Below are 23,955 nucleotides of genomic sequence, written 5' to 3'. Positions count from 1 at the left end.
CAGGAATCTTAGCAAATTGCTTGGTAGAAAAATAATAAAACATGTTTAACAGAATCTCGATAAAAATATTTATCATAATGTAGGCCTAATGTTGCTACACAATCGTTTCATCTGACAGCGTCTATTCGTTCACTGCTGCCACCAAGCGGAGGTATTTGTATCTCGGCGCGGCATCTGTAAGGTAACAACCTCGTGAGTTGCTGCGTGGGCTGGCACGCCTGTGCGCGCTGCTCGAGAGTTGGCAGCTCTGTGCCGCGAGGCAGCACATCGAGGCAGAGCTTCGTCGCTGCGGCCGCCGCCAATAAACGTTTCCTCAGCGGCTCTGCGGTTCGTCTCACCTGGCCGCCCCCGCGCCAGCCGCCTCCAACAAAACAAACAAACCTCCCTTTCCCCTTCTCCTGAGTTTACAGTCCCCCCTCCCCGGATGTGTCGCCCACGTCACCAGACAGCTGCAATTAGCGGCCGCGTTTGTCTGCGGGCTGTAACCCCCCTCCCCCAAAAACCCTTCTCACAACAACACGTTACACCGCCTCCAGACTGGGCGCTGCACCAGGGAATCGCGGTGAACCATGTGTGCATTATTTTGGGTCGCACTGCCATAAGTGCCAGAATAATATCTAGTTGCTTACCCGATCAGTTATGGAAACACTTTTCATACTTTTTATATCTGCCGCCACCACATCCTTACTGGTGGCGACGGTCACGTGGCCAAAAAAATTCTAATAGGTGTTGTATCTATCAGTTAGGGCGTTTGTTGTGTGTTTTGGGTTATGTTTTATCTATTGTAATGCTTCAAATAGCCTTAGCCTTTAATAACAGTAGCTTCAAATGTGCCGTTGTATAACCATACTTTGTACGGAATTTATTTTTAAATTTGAGATCTGTATGACCAACGGCGAATTCTTTAAGGGGTGTATCATTACAATACACATTACACATTTGCCGTGCATAATTTTGTTATGCCTAACTACGTTGAACCTACTTCATTGTACCTGATTGCGATGTCTTAGTCTGCGTTTTGCTTTCCAGCGATGCCTTTAGCCTAACTTCCTAGGGCCTAGCTATTTCTGGTTATTAATTAGGCAGATCGTCGTTAGGGTAAACGCGACCACACTATATGTAACACGAATAGGTGAGTTACGGAATAAACCAACACAATCCTTGGATAGTTTTTAGCACTAATTACTCGGTAAGCTATTGGTCAGGCTTGCTGCGAGGATGGCGGAGTCTCCTTAGCCCTCGTCCGCCATTTGCTTTAGGGCGCTCTCGGTGTAGGCATCGCATCTTGTGTTGGTTGCACACATTGTACCAAAAATATTATTTTAGAATTTGTTGCGTGAATTTTGCATACTAAAATTACATACATACTTACATACTGAAATTGAGTTATTTATTTAGTATCTTTTTAAAATATTTATTTATAAAAATCAATACATGATAAAAGAAAAACTTCTTGACATGTTTTGTTAGGTGGATAGCACACGTATTAGTGCAGTAGGCAATGAAATACCACGCTACAGATGTGTGCGGTGTTGTAATGTTGGCTGGCTTGAAAAGCGCGTGATAATGTGTTTCTCGGGCGCAGGAGCTGTTAGAGCTGCTAGAAAAAGACGTGCTGGCTGCGAGCAGACGGGAGCCACCGAGCTGTGTGGACATTGTCCGGTGAGTAGCTACTGTGTAGCACCTGTGTGACCTCAGTGCCGCCTGTCACTGTTGGCCACGTAAGCACTTGCCATGACGGTGTTATCAATTCAATCATTGCTATTTATTTGGTTTTCTAAACATTTTCAAGTACTTCGAGGATAGAATTATGTCAGTAATAATTGTGCAAATTTAATGTAAAGGCATTTAAATTTAATTTAATCACTCTAACAATACATATTTACGTGAAATGTAAATTAAATTTAAAAAAATGGATTTTTTATGTGAGAACAATAGACCTACAGAGAAGAAGCGTTCCAGCCTTTCACCTAGAGTGCCCGTCTTGGGTGAATTAAGTGAGCTTAAACTAGGCCCAAAAATCAGAATAGTTTACAACAAATATGCACACGCATTAAATGTTCTGAAGACAGATTTACAAAAGCAATTTATTCTTAAAATACGACAGTGCAAAGGCTTCTGTTTGAAAAAATTATATACAATTAGGTTAAGTCAACAAATATTACAAAAGTTTAACTTATGTCCTTACAGACGAACACACTACTGATTTTACTGTTGTACTCTTACAGCCTAAGAGATCATTAACATTTGAGCATATTTTGTGTGACGCAATGAACATTCTCGATCGCCAATTTCACTTGAAATTTTCTCTGTGTTGGGATCAGGTACCTTGCTCACCATCACTGTTTGTAGCTTTGATGAGTATCACAAGACTCAGAAGGCAGGGACCGGAGATGATAAAGTACATATTAAAAAAATAATAATATTTTATGTCTACTCGTCACGAAGAAGGTACTCGGTAGGGGAGGAGGAATTGGGGCAAAAAACTAATGTATGAGTAATGTATACATATGTATGTATAGTGGTAGGTTGAAACAATAAAAGTTTAACATATGTTTCAGTAAAATTGCAATTTATTCAGACATTTCTTTGGATGGTGGCAGCTTAAAGTTCGGTTTAACCGAGATTGACCAGTATGTTAATAGAGAGAAGGGTAGTGGAGCAGAGAAATCGGCACGCTAGCCCCGGTTCTTTTATTTTTCTTTTAACCGCGCATTACAAGAGCGAATGCAGATTTAATCAGAAAGGTAGGAGAGGGGGAAATGTTTTATAAGAGTGAGGGATACAAAACAAAAGGAAGAACGTAATTTTCTTAAACTTTCTAAAAAAAATTAATTAAAAGTCTGTTAGGATCAGTTACACATTTTCTAACTGCCAGTCTTGCTCCTTGGGAGGATAAAGTCCATTCCTCTCCTGGGAACTGTCGCAAACCAACTTTTACATATAGACATTCCAGACGTAGACCCTGGCGAGAGGTTAGTGGGCAGATTACCCGCATCCATTAGTAGTATATAATAGGGGCTCCGAGATCAGGCCTCAGGCGGTGGATTGAAGATTGTCGACCGCCATCTTGGATTGTGACGTCACGGCGGCCATCTTGGATTGTGACGTCACGGCGGCCATCTTGGATAAGCGTAACGGGACACAATGTAACGGGACATAGCGTAACGGGACAAGTTATTACGGCGGCCATTTTGGATCCGCCATCTTGGATCCGCCATTTTGGATGACGTAATTGTGTTTTCTCGAAAATTTCGGTGATGTGTTTTCCGCCATTTTGGATGATGACGTAACCGTTGCAATTTTCGTTACGGCCGCCATCTTTAACTTTTTTATTTATTATCCGATTTTAACGGAAAAAAATTAAAAATTTATAAAAAAATTCAAATAATAAAATTTGAGTAAAAAATAATAAAAAACAAACATTTACGACACGAAGTTCGGAGTCCTCGGTTCGAACCCGACAGAGGCAAAAAAAATAAAAAAATGGCGACCGATCCTTCCCCTGCGGTGGGTGCTGACAGACTGACCCCCACCACTTATGTCAAAGTATACATATCTTCACCTAGTATGACGTCATGTACGCCATCTTGAAATATGGACTTCATCTTGAAAATCTTTATTTATTATCCGATTTTAATGAAAAAAATTCCAAAATTCATCAAAAAATTAATGTATTTGAATTCTGTTTGATTATATCGATGTACGTCCTTGGTTCGATTCCCGACGAGAGTAAACAGTCGATCCTTCCTCCATGAAAGCTACCTAGACTGATCTACCACCACCAGTACCAAGGTATATATCATCAACTGGTATGACATCATGTCCGCCATCTTGTCTTCATCCGCTGGAGACCACCATCTTGTTTTCGTCTGCTAGAGTGTGCCGATACCATGTAGTATAATTATCCGGTCACCATACTTTTGTCCTCAACTGTTGACCTTGAAATTTGACCTTGGCCTTTGACCTTGACCTGAAACTTTGACCTTGACCTTGAAATTTGACCTTGTCCTTGAAATTTAACCTTGACCTTGAAATTTGACCTTGACCTTGAAAATTGACCTTGACCTTGAAATTTGACATTGACCTCGAAATTTGACCTTGACCTTGAAATTTGACATTGACCTTGAAATTTGACCTTGACCTTGAAATTTGACCTTGACCTTGAAATTTGACCATGACCTTGAAATTTGACCTTGACCTTGAAAGTCGACCTTGACCTTGAAATTTGACCTTGGCCTTGAAATTTGACCTTGACCTTGAAATTTGACCTTGACCTTGAAATTGACCTTGACCTTGAAATTTGACCTTGACTTTGAAATTTGACTTTGTCCTTGTCGATCATCATGGATACGACATTTTATGTTCAGTACATGCTACCAGGAGCGACCACATGCTGGAGTACACCATCTTGTGCATGTACTTGTATTATAGAGTATATTCCCATCTGGTTAATTTTATTCTAACCTGCTACAGTGCAGTAATCATTTATTATGGAGGTGCCCCCCGACATTTTGAAATTCGGCCGCCATCTTGAAATCATGTAATAATGTAGCTAGAAAAGCAGGAAAAAATCCAAAATTCATCAAAAAAATCACTCATTAACTTACATATTGATTCGATCCGCTCCAGTCCTTGGTTCGATACTCGAACAATGCAATAATGTTTTATTTTATGGAAAAAATAATAACTTCAATAAACCATGTTCAACATTCTTAAAGAGACTTTAAATCCTCTACTACCATCATCCTATCCGACATAAATACCACCATATTGGAAATTCATAAAATTAATGCTAGAGATTCGGAAAAAGTTAAAAATTCATTAAATAAATTTGCAAACAATATACTGATTAATTAGGTCGTCTAAGGTCCTTGACACGATCCTGGAAGAAGCTAAAATAAATTTAATTTAAATACCAGAAAAGCGTAAGGTTCGAAAAATAAAACACCACAAAGTCTTTTACAAACATAATATTTATTACACAATTTCTATCCTACTACAAGATCACTTGCGAAAGCCAGCAATCGTATAAACATTTAGCCCTGCATAGACGTGCAACGACTACTTCCTAGCTCCAAATGGCTCCAAATGCTCCAAATGGCTCCAACAGCTCCAAATGCTCCAACTACCTTTTCTTTCAACAGCTCCAATGATATTGGGCCACAATGCTACGAGTCTAAGAGACTACGAGGCTACAAGGCTACAAGTCTAAAAGGATCTAGCTGGTTCCGAGTTATACATGGCTGAGAGACTGCATGACTAAAAGACCGCATGGCTACGAAACTACATGTCTATGAAGCTACATGGATACAAGTCTACTCGGCTCCAACACGCAACGTACACACAGTACACACAGGAAAACGTAATGTACACACAGGAAAACGGAATTTACAGACAGGAAACGGAACGTACACACAGGAAAACGAAATGTACAAACAGGAAAACGAAATATACACACAGGAAAACGAAATGTACAAACAGGAAAACGAAATGTACAAACAGGAAAACGAAATGTACAAACAGGAAAAAACGAAATGTACAAACAGGAAAACGAAATTTACAAACAGGAAAACGAAATGTACAAACAGGAAAACGAAATGTACAAACAGGAAAACGAAATGTACACACAGGAAAACGGAACGTACACACAGGAAATCGGAACGTACACACAGTACACACAGGAAACGGAATGATCACACATACAGTAGCGGAAACACAGGCTTATTTGGAAATCAGGATACAAGAAATAAATCATACTTTTTTAAAATATAAATAATTCATTTTATTTTTCATTAGTACACACATGACAGTTAATCAAATGATTATTGTATGTAGCCAGCCTTCCGAAGTTCTTTAAGTATGGTCGATACTTCCACGATATGCGAGTAGTTCCCTCTACGAACAGATGCCACCATCAGTCTTAGCCGGTCAACCAATATGTTTGGATCTTTCCATGATGTGGAATCGATCTCTTCTGCCACCATCTTCATTGCTTGTTTATTATAAATATTATGATCTCTGGTGTCTTCCGTTTTAACACCAACCTCAGGGTTACTTTCATCATCTAGCCAGCGATCATCACAAGCTTGATCAGATTTATTTATTATATCACGACGTTTCCATCGCTTCGGTCTCAGGACACCACCACATTCTTCGGTTTTGTCAGCTTTAGGTTCTGCATCACAGTCTTCGATCACGTCGCCAGCTTCAGAGCCACTGTAGCAATCACCGTAGAAGGCATCGTCTTCACCCAGATTACCGTATAAGAACTCGTTATCGTCGATGTCGAAGTGTCTGCATCACCTTCATGCTTCCTTTTTAGGAGTCCATTATTTTTACAAAGTATGGAGGATCTGCTAAATATAGGCTTGAGTGTATTTTCACTTTTCAAGGTGTTGATACTCCCATTAGTTTCAGTCTTCCCGAAACCATCAGCATCCTTCAATATTTGTTTCTCGTCACGATCGGCGTGCTACGGCTTCCATCTTTTCTATATTAATAATATTATTTGTCTTAAAATCTCCACGTCCGTGTCACTATCACAGACGTAAAGTCACCAACACCGAAGCTACCAGTTATAATACCAGGAGCTGCATCAATATCACTCATTTTATGATATCGTCTCCACATTTCAGTTGTCAGTGATTTACCACAATCTATGATCTTGTGAGCTTTACAATAGTCTCTATTGTTTTCTAGACATGGTTAGCTCCATTCTCATTTTCTTTAAAAGCCTATGTATCCAGTTTTATTATTTAATCCTTCAACCCATCATCCCAAACTCAATTAAATAATTGTAGTATATAGAAAAAAAAATCATCAAAGTTCCTTTCATTTAATCTTAGGAACCGCATCATCCTTTCCACCTATAGTTTAGTTTCTTGAGCCCAAGAGTCTTTCATTATATACCATGCAGTGTTCTTCAAGAGATGTGGTATACTGCCAGTTCTACATACAAATCCATCCTATCATTAATTTGTTTACACATTAGAAAAAAACCACGTTATTTTTACGTGTTTTATTAAATTACCACTTCGACTAAAATAATTACCACACCTTGTAATTTCTACAAAGGACTCTTTACCCAAGACATTTTAACCATAATCTGTCTGAAAACAACCATGTCCCATCTATATCACAAAGTAAACGAGGGTTAGTGGAGATAGGTCAAACAAGTGCTAATCACCCATAGGACAATAGCCATGTGTTCGATACCTATCTCAGTCAATGTAGCAGCTATGTATTTTTCCTACCTCATGTAGAAAAATATCTTCCAATGCATACGAGTTTAAACTTATTCACGTGCGACTAGTCAAAAGTACATAAATTCAAGCACGCCAATCGCAAAAAAAAAATTCTCAAGGATAGAGGCAGAGACTTCACGATCGAGACATGCCTACCATCACCTGCAAATGAACATTGACCCCTCGCGCGGGAATTGCAAGCTTGCAGAATGCTGCGACACTCATATGTTTTGTTCAAGACATGCATACATCACATCACTAGCCTTCCATCACATTACACGTAAAACTCCTGTGAAATCGTAATCAAGCTCATGTAAAGTACTTGCTGGAACCACTTCAAAGTATACATCACTGAACCAGAGCAGAAAATCAGCCTACGAATGTATATCTTGCTACCTACAAAAATAAATGTGTAGCACATATACGAGAGGAGTCGATTCCTACATACCATACTCAATACTCTGATAATCATAAGCAGCAAAATATTTTAAATCAAGACCTTAGCCAGTATACATTCATTTTCCCATGTTGTAAAAATTCATGTTAGTAATCAGCAACGAAGGAGTGAGTAACTTGGACGAAGAACCGCTTACCAAGTATCCGGAATCTTACTGATACAGCCCATCCAGTGCACCAGCATACCCCGAAGTGTGGTCAATTGATAAACATTCTTTAATTTTTTAATATCACCTCCGTAGTGTACACCAATATATGACAGGTTACGATTTAAGACCAGAAATTTCCTACAAGTCTGTTAGTTTTATTTCGGGAAGTAATAAATTATTTCTCAGAAATAATAAATCAAGTTCCTAGTCAGATTTGCTCTAATGTTACGGTATTACCTGTACCAGCACTTTACCAAAACATCTCCCATAAAAAATCTTAAGAATGCAGATGACATACACAGTCAAAAATAATTTAAGCAAAAAAAAACTGTCTTCATCATTATTGGTAAAACAAAATAATACACACAAACAAGACAAAACGGACATTACAAACCCGACCTAGATTACGTGTCACATGTAGTTTATTACATTAAGATAAACGATGTAGGTTAGGGAAAAATAAATAAAAAATTCTTTAATTCTATAATTTATTTAAAATTGTACATTTAAACACAATAAAATCTGACACTGTATATATTTTTTACATTTCTCAGTCCATACGACATTCAAAATTATTAAAATAAATTATAATAGTTCGTATTAAGAGTGACAAAATACAAATAATTCATACAGATCACGATACATCACCTTAGAGGGCCAGAAATTATGCTGGAGACCTTCCTTTACAAAATTTATAATGTCTTTTCAAGTAAAATTTTCGTGTAACCTGTATACCGCACTTCTCACACAGAAATTTTACACGGTCAAGATTTCTTCTGCAGCCATGCTTTTCATGGATGCGTGTACTTCGTAGTCGTTCAAATCGTTTACCACAGTAGCAGCACTGATACAGATACTCATCACAAATACCATCGCTTCCCCGATGTACAACCTGCAAATGAACTTTGCTTTTACAATGCCTAATCAAATTACTTTTGTTTGTGAAATGTGCACCACACGGGTCACACGGAAATGTCACACGATTAGCGTTTCTTCTACAGACATGATTTTCATGTCTTCTTGCATGTTGACGGTATTTAAAACTTTTGTCACAGTACGTACACAGATGTCTCGTCGTTAGACCTTGAGTCACCGACGGCTCGGAAAGTATCTTACTTTCAATGTGCACTGCTGCTGTAGGCGACGAAGTCCCGTATGTTGCATGAGCTGGAGATTTCCCAGTCGACATTGACAGATCATCTGTACTGGATGCCAAAGAATCTGATGTATACACGACTGATGCAGAAGCTGGGTATTGCTCACAAAATGTTTTATTTACCAAATGCGGAGTAGTTACAGGTATTGTAGTCTCCTCTTCGTTCGTTAATGCACACATTGAAGTCTCTTGGAGTGAAGAGACAGTAGATACAGCCATCATTGAGATCTCTAGAGATGGTAGGCTCGTTACCATCGGAATCTCTGGAGCTGCCCTCATCGTTGTCATAGGGATCTGCTTCGACATCATCGCCTCCGTCGTCAGGGACCCCGGTGAAGACGCGAGACCCTCCGTCAAGATCTCTGCAGTAGGTGACCCCGTCACCATTGGGATTTGTACCGATATCGACGTTGCTACCATTGAGTTCGGATACACATCAATTTTCATGTATCGGACTGATATGCAGACAAGCAAATTCATCAGATCTGCACTGTACCACTACAAGAGGTGGACTGAGGGACCTGCTGTCTAAGACTCGCTTTAAATAACAGTGTCCGCTTGTATAATACGCAAGTCAATACATCATCCATTGTTATTACTTAAAAAAATTAGGAATTTCAAGGAATGAGAATTTAAATTATATATACAATCAACTAATCACACATCCTACATACACGGTTAATTTAGACTTAATAGAGGAGCAAGAGTCTGTAATCAATGGAACTTTCACAACCCAAACAAAATTTAAAGTAGGTACCCAAATTTAAATATTATTATGTAGAGCTACACATAACATCCAACTGACTCCAAATGACTACAACGCATGACTAAAATAATTTATACGATACCAGGCTAGGTCCAAAGTCAATTTTTTTTGTACCTCTCATCTACAGTTCAGAGGACCTTCAGTGTTGATATAGCTACAGCCAAGACATGTCCAGTACCATACATTTTCAAAGCCTTCAAAGTCGATCCTTGTTAAGCCTTATGACAAAAGTCTCCGAAACAAGAGACCTACTCTACAAGATTACTAGACATTTTAAGCTTGTCATAGCACACATCGATAAAAATCTTCGTAAATAACCCTAAATATTATCAGACCACTAGCATTCGATTTATGCACATACAGTAGGTCACCAACATATTCGTCAACACATGACCATTCTACATTAAGCTCCTCACTTACTTATATCAGCCTACTCGACTACACCCAGCACACATAAACTAAAAGAAGTCAAATAACATCCTATTATTTATTTACATTCGAATATTTAACTGCATGCCGACTGCTCATTAAATAAGCCTGACAGTGAACATGTTAGCAAAGTTTACTTTTATATAGGACCAGGAATCCATTGAACCTTCAGAACCTAGCTACACATACACAGTGCTGGATGCAAGGAATTCTACACTCATTTGTCATCACTGACACTCACATTCCATAATCTAATCTCAATTCGGCACTCATTTTCCATCATTAACATTCACACAAATGCAAATTAACCACCATCCACACTCAATTCAACACTCACTTTCCATAATCTAAACTCAATTCGGCACTGGTTTTCCATCATCGACACTCATATTACATCATAGGCACTTGAGTCAACACTCATTTTCCATCATTAACATTCACACAAATGCAAATTAACCACCATCGACACTCAATTCGACACTCATTTTCCATCAACTACACTCAATTCAGCACTCATTTTCCATAATCGACACTCAATTTCCATAATCTACACTCAATTCGACACTCAATTTCCATCATCGACACTCAATTCGACACTCATTTTTCATCGATAACACTCAATTCAACACTCATTTTCCGTCATCGATACTTAATTCTACATACTCCTTCCTTCTTCGACACTCATTTTCCATCATCTACATACAGTAAAATGGAAACTTTCCACACACACACACACACAGAGATATATATTAATATATTCATACTCAACTCAATTCTTTAAAGTAGCAAACACATGAACTTTATTAGGGCATGAATAACGACACATTTTAATAACAATTTTTAAAATTATTTTTATATCAAAAAATACAAAAGTATAAAAATCCGTCAGTCAATAAACATTACTAACTTATTATATATACCCTGAAATTCTAAGTTCATCAAGAATAGCCACGTTTCTTTGATAACTGATAAAATTTCGTCATCTTGCGAAACAAGTAAAAGTCGCAACCTGTTCACCAACACGTTCGGGTCTTTCCACGATATATAATCAATTTCACTTGATGACACCATCTTCTTCGATTCTCTGCTGAACATATTCTGAAAATCGTTGTAATAATGATTATGATAATTTGTATCATCATCATCGCTGCTGTCCACATCTTTATCAAACACACTGACATCTTCATCTTGAATATCCCAATATTTCGAATTTTTTGACATTGGAGTACCGTCATTGGCATCAAGCTTACTTGCTAATTTTCCAAAAAAATATTCCAAAGTCCGTATAAGTCTACTATAAGACGTCTTGTCACTTTTTCTGGAGATGTTACTTTCATTATCTTCTACCTTACTTATATCTCCAACACCATTTAAGCTATATCCTTTCTCAAGACCTGGAGAGATTTTAACACAATCGCTTTTAAGACTAGGTCGATCAATTTCATTGTAAGACATACTGTCCCCGAGCATATCATCTCCATCTATGTACTTTATCTCCTGAACGAGCTTGGCTTTACAAGTTTTATAGTGTCTTTTTAAATTCTCTCTTCGTGTCATCCGCCTACCACACTTGCCACAACTTAGTATTTGAAGGAATGGACTTTTAACGCAATCGTTCTTTTCATGTCTACGAGCATTATAGCTTTTATCAAAGTATTTGCTACAGTATGTACAATGTCCTTCAGATCGAGATCGATATTTGAGTATCGTACCTTCACTAGACTGTACGTACTCCATAATGGTCGAATAGCCACTAAAAGTATTATTTAGGTACTTCGTATTTTTATGTATGAACATTCATCAATTATTTACGAAAAAAGATTTTTTTTTCTCATTTTGACTAAAAAAACTCATGTTCCATGTAGTTTTACTACCCACCTTCATATTTCCTCATATGTTATGTTGTAAAAGCAGCCAAAGTTGGTTGTAGGTTACGGAATGCTCACTCACGATCTGTTGAAAAAGGTGTGCTTCCCTAGATCTCAAGAGGAAGAACATTGACCTTATTTAAAAATTAGTGAATAATATCATGGCCTACCAAAAATCACAAGATAATCTATTCACATATTAGCAACCATCATGTATCAGTTGTCTGTATATGCAGTCTCTGTTGTCTGTATAAGTAGACAATGTTTTGTGTGGGATGCGGGATGCTCCCTAACGATCGCAACAGAAGTAGGGCTTCGCTAGAACTCAAGGAGAAGGGAAATCTTCGTGTGTGATAGCTTTTCCCATTTGTTTCAAGACATAGTAATCGTCTGATTAATGAACTTTGGTTTTTGTGTGATTTCCACCTGTTAAAATTATTTTTTAAGTGTTGATTTGATAATATGACTTCGGAAATTTATACGAAACTCTGAATAAAATTACCTGTCTTAGACACCAAGGACAATACAGTTTGTCTTTCATGTTAATGCTTCTCAGCTGTCTCAAAGCATATTATTTGTCTGAGTAAAGTTATTATTTTTTAAATCCACCTTGATAAAAATATTGTAAGTGCTGATTTATTGACAGAATTTCACTGATTAAATGTAACTCTGAATAGAAATGACATGACTCAGTAAGTGAAAAATTCTTCATGCAGAGATAGATCTCTCGGAAATAATCTGAAGCACTCGGTGAAAACCATCAGATGTCTAGTTAGGTATAATCAGAAACACTTGGAGAAAGCCATCAATATAATAACAAGAATAATCTGAAGCACTCGGAGAAATCCATCAGATGTCTAGTTAGGTATAATCAGAAGCACTCGGAGAAAACCATCATAATATTGTCAAGAATAATCAGGAACACACGGAGAAAACCACCATAATATTGACAAGAATAATCAGGAGCACACGGAGAAAACCACCATAATATTAACAATAATCGGAAGCACACGGAGAAAACCGCCATAATATTGACAAGAATAATCGGAATCACACAGAGAAAACCACCACAAGTTTTCTTTGATATCATAAAAATACAGAAAGAAAATATTTAAAAATAAAAATAAATTAATAAAAAATTTTAAATGACAAAAAAAATAAAAAAATAAATAAACAGATTCTGTTAGCTTGTGAACTTCTCATTATTGAGCAAAGATATAGTTCTAGTACAAGCCAGAATTCTGCATCAGTCGTGTATACATCAGATTCTTTGGCATCCAGTACAGATGATCTGTCAATGTCGACTGGGAAATCTCCAGCTCATGCAACATACGGGACTTCGTCGCCTACAGCAGCAGTGCACATTGAAAGTAAGATACTTTCCGAGCCGTCGGTGACTCAAGGTCTAACGACGAGACATCTGTGTACGTACTGTGACAAAAGTTTTAAATACCGTCAACATGCAAGAAGACATGAAAATCATGTCTGTAGAAGAAACGCTAATCGTGTGACATTTCCGTGTGACCCGTGTGGTGTACATTTCACAAACAAAAGTAATTTGATTAGGCATTGTAAAAGCAAAGTTCATTTGCAGGTTGTACATCGGGGAAGCGATGGTATTTGTGATGAGTATCTGTATCAGTGCTGCTACTGTGGTAAACGATTTGAACGACTACGAAGTACACGCATCCATGAAAAGCATGGCTGCAGAAGAAATCTTGACCGTGTAAAATTTCTGTGTGAGAAGTGCGGTATACAGGTTACACGAAAATTTTACTTGAAAAGACATTATAAATTTTGTAAAGGAAGGTCTCCAGCATAATTTCTGGCCCTCTAAGGTGATGTATCGTGATCTGTATGAATTATTTGTATTTTGTCACTCTTAATACGAACTATTATAATTTATTTTAATAATTTTGAATGTCGTATGGACTGAGAAATGTAAAAAATATATACAGTGTCAGATTTTATTGTGTTTAAATGTACAATTTTAAATAAATTATAGAATTAAAGAATTTTTTATTTATTTTTCCCTAACCTACATCGTTTATCTTAATGTAATAAACTACATGTGACACGTAATCTAGGTCGGGTTTGTAATGTCCGTTTTGTCTTGTTTGTGTGTATTATTTTGTTTTACCAATAATGATGAAGACAGTTTTTTTTTGCTTAAATTATTTTTGACTGTGTATGTCATCTGCATTCTTAAGATTTTTTATGGGAGATGTTTTGGTAAAGTGCTGGTACAGGTAATACCGTAACATTAGAGCAAATCTGACTAGGAACTTGATTTATTATTTCTGAGAAATAATTTATTACTTCCCGAAATAAAACTAACAGACTTGTGGGAAATTTCTGGTCTTAAATCGTAACCTGTCATATATTGGTGTACACTACGGAGGTGATATTAAAAAATTAAAGAATGTTTATCAATTGACCACACTTCGGGGTATGCTGGTGCACTGGATGGGCTGTATCAGTAAGATTCCGGATACTTGGTAAGCGGTTCTTCGTCCAAGTTACTCACTCCTTCGTTGCTGATTACTAACATGAATTTTTACAACATGGGAAAATGAATGTATACTGGCTAAGGTCTTGATTTAAAATATTTTGCTGCTTATGATTATCAGAGTATTGAGTATGGTATGTAGGAATCGACTCCTCTCGTATATGTGCTACACATTTATTTTTGTAGGTAGCAAGATATACATTCGTAGGCTGATTTTCTGCTCTGGTTCAGTGATGTATACTTTGAAGTGGTTCCAGCAAGTATTTTACATGAGCTTGATTACGATTTCACAGGAGTTTTACGTGTAATGTGATGGAAGGCTAGTGATGTGATGTATGCATGTCTTGAACAAAACATATGAGTGTCGCAGCATTCTGCAAGCTTGCAATTCCCGCGCGAGGGGTCAATTTTCATTTGCAGGTGATGGTAGGCGTGTCTCGATCGAGAAGTCTCTGCCTCTATCCTTGAGAATTTTTTTTTTGCGATTGGCGTGCTTGAATTTATGTACTTTTGACTAGTCGCACGTGAATAAGTTTAAACTCGTATGCATTGGAAGATATTTTTCTACATGAGGTAGGAAAAATACATAGCTGCTACATTGACTGAGATAGGTATCGAACACATGGCTATTGTCCTATGGGTGATTAGCACTTGTTTGACCTATCTCCACTAACCCTCGTTTACTTTGTGATATAGATGGGACATGGTTGTTTTCAGACAGATTATGGTTAAAATGTCTTGGGTAAAGAGTCCTTTGTAGAAATTACAAGGTGTGGTAATTATTTTAGTCGAAGTGGTAATTTAATAAAACACGTAAAAATAACGTGGTTTTTTTCTAATGTGTAAACAAATTAATGATAGGATGGATTTGTATGTAGAACTGGCAGTATACCACATCTCTTGAAGAACACTGCATGGTATATAATGAAAGACTCTTGGGCTCAAGAAACTAAACTATAGGTGGAAAGGATGATGCGGTTCCTAAGATTAAATGAAAGGAACTTTGATGATTTTTTTTTCTATATACTACAATTATTTAATTGAGTTTGGGATGATGGGTTGAAGGATTAAATAATAAAACTGGACACATAGGCTTTTAAAGAAAATGAGAATGGAGCTAACCATGTCTAGAAAACAATAGAGACTATTGTAAAGCTCACAAGATCATAGATTGTGGTAAATCACTGACAACTGAAATGTGGAGACGATATCTTAAAATGAGTGATATTGATGCAGCTCCTGGTATTATAACTGGTAGCTACGGTGTTGGTGACTTTACGTCTGTGATAGTGACACGGACGTGGAGATTTTAAGACAAATAATATTATTAATATAGAAAAGATGGAAGCCGTAGCACGCCGATCGTGACGAGAAACAAATATTGAAGGATGCTGATGGTTTCGGGAAGACTGAAACTAATGGGAGTATCAACACCTTGAAAAGTGAAAATACACTCAAGCCTATATTTAGCAGATCCTCCATACTTTGTAAAAATAATGGACTCCTAAAAAGGAAGCATGAAGGTGTTGCAGACACTTCGACATCGACGATAACGAGTTCTTATACGGTAATCTGGGTGAAGACGATGCCTTCTACGGTGATTGCTACAGTGGCTCTGAAGCTGGCGACGTGATCGAAGACTGTGATGCAGAACCTAAAGCTGACAAAACCGAAGAATGTGGTGGTGTCCTGAGACCGAAGCGATGGAAACGTCGTGATATAATAAATAAATCTGATCAAGCTTGTGATGATCGCTGGCTAGATGATGAAAGTAACCCTGAGGTTGGTGTTAAAACGGAAGACACCAGAGATCATAATATTTATAATAAACAAGCAATGAAGATGGTGGCAGAAGAGATCGATTCCACATCATGGAAAGATCCAAACATATTGGTTGACCGGCTAAGACTGATGGTGGCATCTGTTCGTAGAGGGAACTACTCGCATATCGTGGAAGTATCGACCATACTTAAAGAACTTCGGAAGGCTGGCTACATACAATAATCATTTGATTAACTGTCATGTGTGTACTAATGAAAAATAAAATGAATTATTTATATTTTAAAAAAGTATGATTTATTTCTTGTATCCTGATTTCCAAATAAGCCTGTGTTTCCGCTACTGTATGTGTGATCATTCCGTTTCCTGTGTGTACTGTGTGTACGTTCCGATTTCCTGTGTGTACGTTCCGTTTTCCTGTGTGTACATTTCGTTTTCCTGTTTGTACATTTCGTTTTCCTGTTTGTACATTTCGTTTTCCTGTTTGTACATTTCGTTTTCCTGTTTGTACATTTCGTTTTCCTGTTTGTACATTTCGTTTTCCTGTGTGTACATTTCGTTTTCCTGTTTGTACATTTCGTTTTCCTGTGTGTACGTTCCGTTTCCTGTGTGTAAATTCCGTTTTCCTGTGTGTACATTACGTTTTCCTGTGTGTACTGTGTGTACGTTGCGTGTTGGAGCCGAGTAGACTTGTATCCATGTAGCTTCATAGACATGTAGTTTCGTAGCCATGCGGTCTTTTAGTCATGCAGTCTCTCAGCCATGTATAACTCGGAACCAGCTAGATCCTTTTAGACTTGTAGCCTTGTAGCCTCGTAGTCTCTTAGACTCGTAGCATTGTGGCCCAATATCATTGGAGCTGTTGAAAGAAAAGGTAGTTGGAGCATTTGGAGCTGTTGGAGCCATTTGGAGCATTTGGAGCCATTTGGAGCTAGGAAGTAGTCGTTGCACGTCTATGCAATGCTAAATATTTATAAGTTTGCTGGCTTTCGCAAGTGATTCTGTAGTAGGATAGAAATTGTGTAATAAATATTATGTTTGTAAAAGACTTTGTGGTTGTTTTATTTTTCGAACCTTACGCTTTTCTGGTATTTAAATTAAATTTATTTTAGCTTCTTCCAGGATCGTGTCAAGGACCTTAGACGACCTAATTAATCAGTATATTGTTTGCAAATTTATTTAATGAATTTTTAACTTTTTCCGAATCTCTAGCATTAATTTTATGAATTTCCAATATGGTGGTCTTTATGTCGGATAGGATGATGGTAGTAGAGGATTTAAAGTCTTTTTAAGAATGTTGAACATGGTTTATTGTGATTATTTTTTTTCTCATAAAATTAAACATTATTGCATCGTTCGAGTATCGAACCAATAACTGGAGCGGATCGAATCAATATGTCAGTTAATGCGTGATTTTTTTGTTGAATTTTGGATTTTTTCCCGCTTTTCTAGCTACATTATTACATGATTTCAAGATGGCGGCCGAATTTCAAGATGGCGGGGGGCACCTCCATAATAAATGATTACTGCACTGTAGCAGGTTAGAATAAAATTAACCAGATGGGAATGTACTCTATAATACAAGTACATGCACAAGATGGTGTACTCCAGCATGTGGTCGCTCCTGGTAGCATGTACTGAACATAAAATGTCGTATCCATGATGATCGACAAGGACAAAGTCAAATTTCAAAGTCAAGGTCAAATTTCAAGGTCAAGGTCAAATTTCAAGGTCAAGGTCAAATTTCAAGGCCAAGGTAAAATGTCAAGGTCAAGGTCAAATTTCAAGGCCAAGGTAAAATTTCAAGGTCAAGGTCAAATTTCAAGGTCATGGTCAAATTTCAAGGTCAAGGTTAAATTTCAAGGTCAAGGTCAAATTTCAAGGTCAAGGTCAAATTTCAAGGTCAATGTCAAATTTCAAGGTCAATGTCAAATTTCAAGGTCAAGGTCAATTTTCAAGGTCAAGGTCAAATTTCAAGGTCAAGGTCAAATTTCAAGGTCAAGGTTAAATTTCAAGGACAAAGTCAAATTTCAAGGTCAAGGTCAAAGTTCAAGGTCAAGGTCAAAGTTCCAGGTCAAGGTCAAAGGCCAAGGTCAAATTTCAAGGTCAACAGTTGAGGACAAAAGTATGGTGACCGGATAATTATACTACATGGTATCGGCACACTCTAGCAGACGAAAACAAGATGGTGGTCTCCAGTGGATGAAGACAAGATGGCGGACATGATGTCATACCAGTTGATGATATATACCTTGGTACTGGTGGTGGTAGATCAGTCTAGGTAGCTTTCATGGAGGAAGGATCGACCGTTTACTCTCGTCGGGAATCGAACCAAGGACGTACATCGATATAATCAAACAGAATTCAAATACATTAATTTTTTGATGAATTTTGGAATTTTTTTCATTAAAATCGGATATAAATAAAGATTTTCAAGATGGCGTCCATATTTCAAGATGGCGGACATGACTTCATACTAGGTGAAGATATGTATACTTTGACATAAGTGGTGGGGGTCAGTCTGTCAGCACCCACCGCGGGGGAAGGATCGGTCGCCATTTTTTATTTTTCTTGCTCTCACCGGGTTCGAACCGAGGACTCCGAACTCCGTGTCGTAAAAGTATATTTTTATAAGTATTTTTATTAAAATTTTATTATTAAAATTTTTTTATAAATTTAAAAAAAAATCGTTAAAATCGGATAATAAATAAAAAAGTTAAAGATGGCGGCCGTAACGAAAATTGCAACGGTGACGTCATCATCCAATATGGCGGAAAACACATCACCGGAATTTTCTAGAACACACAATTACGTCATCCAAAATGTCGGATCAAAGATGGCGGATCCAAAATGGCCGCCGTGATCTACTTGTCCCGTTACGATTTGTCCCGTTACGATTTGTCCCGTTACGCTTATCCAAGATGGCCGCCGTGACGTCACAAATCCAAGATGGCCGCCGTGACGTCAGAATCCAAGATGGCGGTCGACAATCTTCAATCCACCGCCTGAGGCCTGATCTCGGAGCCCCTATTATATACTACTTCCATTATTGCGATACATGCATTTTTGTACATTTAAAGGTATTACGAACACATGTGTAATGTGTGTATACACATAACAGTAGCTACGTTTACAACACAAACAAGTTTGAAACGAACATATTTGTTCTGAGCAGGGGTGAAGTTTGTGGCTTCAGTTTATACTGACTGAATACATTGTTCATCACGACTCAAATAACAATACTAACGAATATACCAACAAGACCGAAGACCACAATAGTTTAGCGCCTTGAGCGTAGAGGCGAAGAGGTGATACGAAATGCAGTGTCGCCCTTAGCTCTCGCACGAGGCGATGCAGGCCCCGCATTGGGCGTTGAACATCGGAGGCTATTAGCAATAACGCCAAAACAATGCATTAATATTATAAAGTTTTCTACGTAGTTCATACATGTAGGCCTAGACTTCTAGTGAGATGTCTTGGCCGGTTACCGTCATATTTACTTTACAACTTATATAGGTTTAATGAAATTGACAATAAATGATATTTTTATGTGGCTAGCCACCGAATTTATGCTCACATAAAACTCTATAGATTAGATTTCATAGGGTTTTATGAACACATACTTGATGTCAAGATGACAGCGGGTACTCCTAATTGATGCTACCGACTCTATGGTCGTATATTCAAGTCTTGCTGGGGTGATGGTATCGAACTCACGAACTTGCCACATGAGCATGACGCCTTAGCGATCGCTAGGTCCGAGGACTTCTGAAACACTCTGTCAGGAACACAAATGATCCAGAATAATCTCGCCACATGCTGTAATCTAAAAATCCGGCCCTTCTGCTGCTCTGCGATTGCACCACGTGCTGTCAGAAGGACCGTCAGCCAATGACGAACACTCAACAGAGAAGTATCGACTCGCAAGCATAAGTCATCAGCAAGTGAGCTGATGACATTGTTCCAGTAAGTGGTGGCTTATGCAGTATATCTTAGAGGTCATTGAACATGAAGAAGTTTTCCAATTGCCAGCTACAGAGCATGCCAAGTCTCGAGCGACAATATACCAAGCCAGCCATAACTGATGGCAAATCAGTTTCCCCGTGCGACAAATGACTGGTGTGACTGACTAGTTCTTCATGACGTCCCGAGGGAGGCGCAGCGCATACTCCCCTCCGCAAGGATGGGTGGACTCCCCCATCTTCATTCCTCACTGCAACTGTCTTCTCACGTGATAAACTCGTCATCGCTAGCCGGCGCAGAAGTGTCTGCCCCGCCGTTTTCAGTACAGCGTGTTAGTATCTGGCTTTCACTGTACTGAGAGCAGTGTGACAAAACGGGCTTTTACTGTATTGAAAACAGCGTATCAGGAACTGGCTTTCACTGTACTGAGAGCAGTGTGTGTAGGAACTGGCTCTTACTGTACTGAGAGCATGTTGTAGGAACTGGCCGTTAGTGTACTGAGATATGTGTTGCAGGATATTCTAGTGTCTGCCACACTGTTATCAGTACAGTAAAATCCCGTTTTTGCCACACTGTTATCAGTACAGTAAAAGCCCGTTCCTGACACGCTGTTATCAGTACAGTAAAAGCCTGTTTTGTCACACTGCTCTCAGTACAGTAAAAGCCAGTTCTTGACACACTGCTCTCAGTACAGTAAAAGCCAGTTCCTGACACACTGTTCTCAGTACATTAACAGCCAGTTCTTGACACACTGCTCTCAACACAGGACAAATTGGTTTCTGCCGCACTGCTTTCAGTACAGTAACAGCCAATAGCTGCAACACTACTATCAATACCGTAACAGCCAATTCCTGCCAGACGGCTATCAGTACATCAAAATTCGTCTGAGTTCTTGAGGATGGGCGTGCGCACGATAAAATTCTTACTGAATGCTGGCCGTTCTATTTAATTTAATGCACCTTGTAAATGCCCATTGAAGAATGGTTTTAATAATTTTGAACATGTTTTTTTAAGAAAAGTTTTTAAAAAATCTATTCGGATATCAAAAACTTTCAGTTTATAAGTTTCATTTAATAATTCGTTATTACCTTTCAAACGTTACTTTCTTTCTTGTATAATTTATTTTCCGAAGATGAAAGTTTGTGCCGTTTCAGTGCCACTTTCAGGCACAAATGTACGAATTTAAATTTAATTTTTAATTTTTAAAGAAGAAAACCAAATAATAAATTTGTAATTTTTATTTTATTAAATTTTGTTTCCATTACTGTACACTCCGACGTAATCATGTGCAACCCAGTGCACCTGCGCTTGTTCGCAGGCTTCAATTAGATACTGTTTCCTGACGATTTGCGATCGCAGCATCCCGGCCGCGGTTCGCGTCACGTTTTCCCTATGTAACAGAACGACTTTCGCGTTAGCGAACGCTACCCCAACCCCACTGCTAGCAACTTTCATTTCTCGGAGGCAAGCATACGTAAGGGTTTTGCCAGCACGCCTCTGGACCAAGTTACAGCCAGCGGCGAAGCCTCGGGACGGTCCACATGACGCCTTTCCCAGGCGACTTAGCAAATTTAAACCCCCCTCCCCTCATCACCCACCGGTGGCTTCACGGGAACTACAACCCGGAGCATCGACCCCCAGTGAACCCAGGCGGGGACATTGCCTCCCCAAGGACATTCCCACTTGTCAAACAGAGCCCTCAGCGAAGTCTAGCGGCGGGAAAAATTCCTAACCCTGCTCTGAGCGCTGGTCACGAGCGCGCCCACTGCACTCTAGCGGATGTTTCTGTGACCCTCCAGGGAGGTTCTCGTCTTGCCCGCCAGAGTGCAATACTCATACTTCCCATAAGAGACAGCTTGTCACAATCGACCTTGGCAGCAGTCGCAGTGCGATTGCGATTTTAGTTCGCCTACGACTCGTGTGAGAGCGCAGCGAACAGGTTGCAGTCTGCTTCGCCCCTTCGGGCATCTCCGGACACCTTCGGGCAATCACCACCCCCCCTTCTTTGGCTAGGGGCAGTTGCTTACTTTAATTAGGTGGCCCGACGCCATTTTTTTGAAGATTCGGCGGGCAGCATCTCGTCTGTGCGGACCACGCATCGCGATCCGCGAGAGTTAATCTCCGAAGTTTATCTCCAAGACGCGACACTACGTCATGTAGTCGCCAACGTCAAGGCATAGAGGCCTCAATTTTCTAATTTTTAAATTTTGCTGCCCGCAATAGTATTTTTTTGTTAATCTAAATTATTTCATTTTCTCTAATCATGATTATCGAGAACTTCCGTGCCGCGAGCTGCTTTCCCTGCTCCTGGAGGCAGCCGACATGAACTTCACCCCGCTGTTTTGGGTAAGTGGTCCTCATCCCTACCTCCCCCCCCCTTTTTTTTTTGCCTTTCACTGGGCATAGTCTTGCCCAGGCTTAGCCGCCTGTTAACCAGTCTAAGTAATTTGGGACTTTGGTTGCAGGCGGGGTCCAAATTTGAGGTCCAAAATCAGCCTCCAAAATCAGCCTCCAAGTTTAGCTCCAAGTTTAGCTCCAAAATCAGCCTCCAAAATCAGCCTCCAGAATGAGCTCCAAGTTCCAAAATTAGCTGCAAGCTCCACTCCAAGTTTAACTCCGAGTTTATCTCCAAGTTTCTACTCCGAATGATTTCTTCTGGACGTTAATCTGCCGAAACCTCCGGTGCCAGGACACAGGACATAATTAAATTTCAATGTAATTGTGTTTTTTTTTTGAGCCTGCGAGCTCACTTAAAACCAGTATTAAATTCAAGAGGTATTATGGTGTTACTTTTATATGTATTTTGTTGCCCCTCCATTTTGTAATCAACATGTTTTAATACCAATGTAATTAAAAGATAAAAACAAAAGTAAATTAGTTAAGTAAAAGGGCTCTTATATAAATCAAACCATCAGTCTTGTTATTTCATTAGTATTCATCCCCGATCCACATAGCTTACTAGAGTTGCTAGGAGGTTATAAATAAAATTATTTTATACGACGTCTGGGCACCTCTGTGATTATTGTTGTTATTGTTTTGTTTTCTGGGCTGACGCTTCCAAGGCCTTAATTTAATTATTCACTTTTGAGTGTTTACCTGCAGCCCAGCGTTCGTAATAAGTTGTTCAATACTTTTATGTTTATTAAAACCAAATTATAGTGCATTTTATAAATATTTAAGTTGATATTGGACATTATCTTTTAAATACAGTCTCATTAGTTCTTTATATTAAAAAAAAGAACGCTTTTTAAGGTTTTTAAAGTTGCAAAGAAAGTTTAAAAGCAGTCTAGGAAAATTATACTTACACGTGCTTGCCACTAAAGCAATCATTACAGAGCTTAACAAGGTACTGCATTTCCATGTGTCCTAAGACATTGTGAGATAATCCTGGTTGCCACCCATCAGCCGAGCCCCTACCAGCCGCCAGGCAGACAGCCTCCCTGACACCACTGAACATTGTATATGTTCAATGATGACACTGTGCACTGGGTTTGCTGTGTGCAGGCGATAACCCGGGGATTACCGCACTTCTCTTAGCCTTGGAAGGAAGTGCTGCTGGTGCGATATGATGCGCTGCGAGAGAAAATATTTCTTTATTGTCTATTCGTTAGAACGATTCCCTCGTCTACAAAT

The 23,955-nt window shown here is 38.8% G+C and overlaps 1 protein-coding gene across 3 annotated transcripts in view; it reads left to right on the top strand.

Moving 5' to 3' along the window:
• The window catches only part of LOC134527272 (frizzled-2), a 735,576-nt gene that overhangs the window by 307,375 nt on the left and 404,246 nt on the right, over window positions 1-23,955 (top strand). For all 3 annotated transcript variants that reach the window (XM_063359807.1, XM_063359806.1, XM_063359809.1), the window contains exon 2: window positions 1,586-1,662. The gene's annotated coding sequence lies outside the window, so the exon portion shown is untranslated. The remainder of the gene's footprint in view (window positions 1-1,585; window positions 1,663-23,955) is intronic.

Source organism: Bacillus rossius, chromosome 1 (assembly GCF_032445375.1).
Source record: "Bacillus rossius redtenbacheri isolate Brsri chromosome 1, Brsri_v3, whole genome shotgun sequence".
NCBI classification, from domain to species: domain Eukaryota; kingdom Metazoa; phylum Arthropoda; class Insecta; order Phasmatodea; family Bacillidae; genus Bacillus; species Bacillus rossius.
This window is presented reverse-complemented; position numbering and strand designations above follow the sequence as displayed.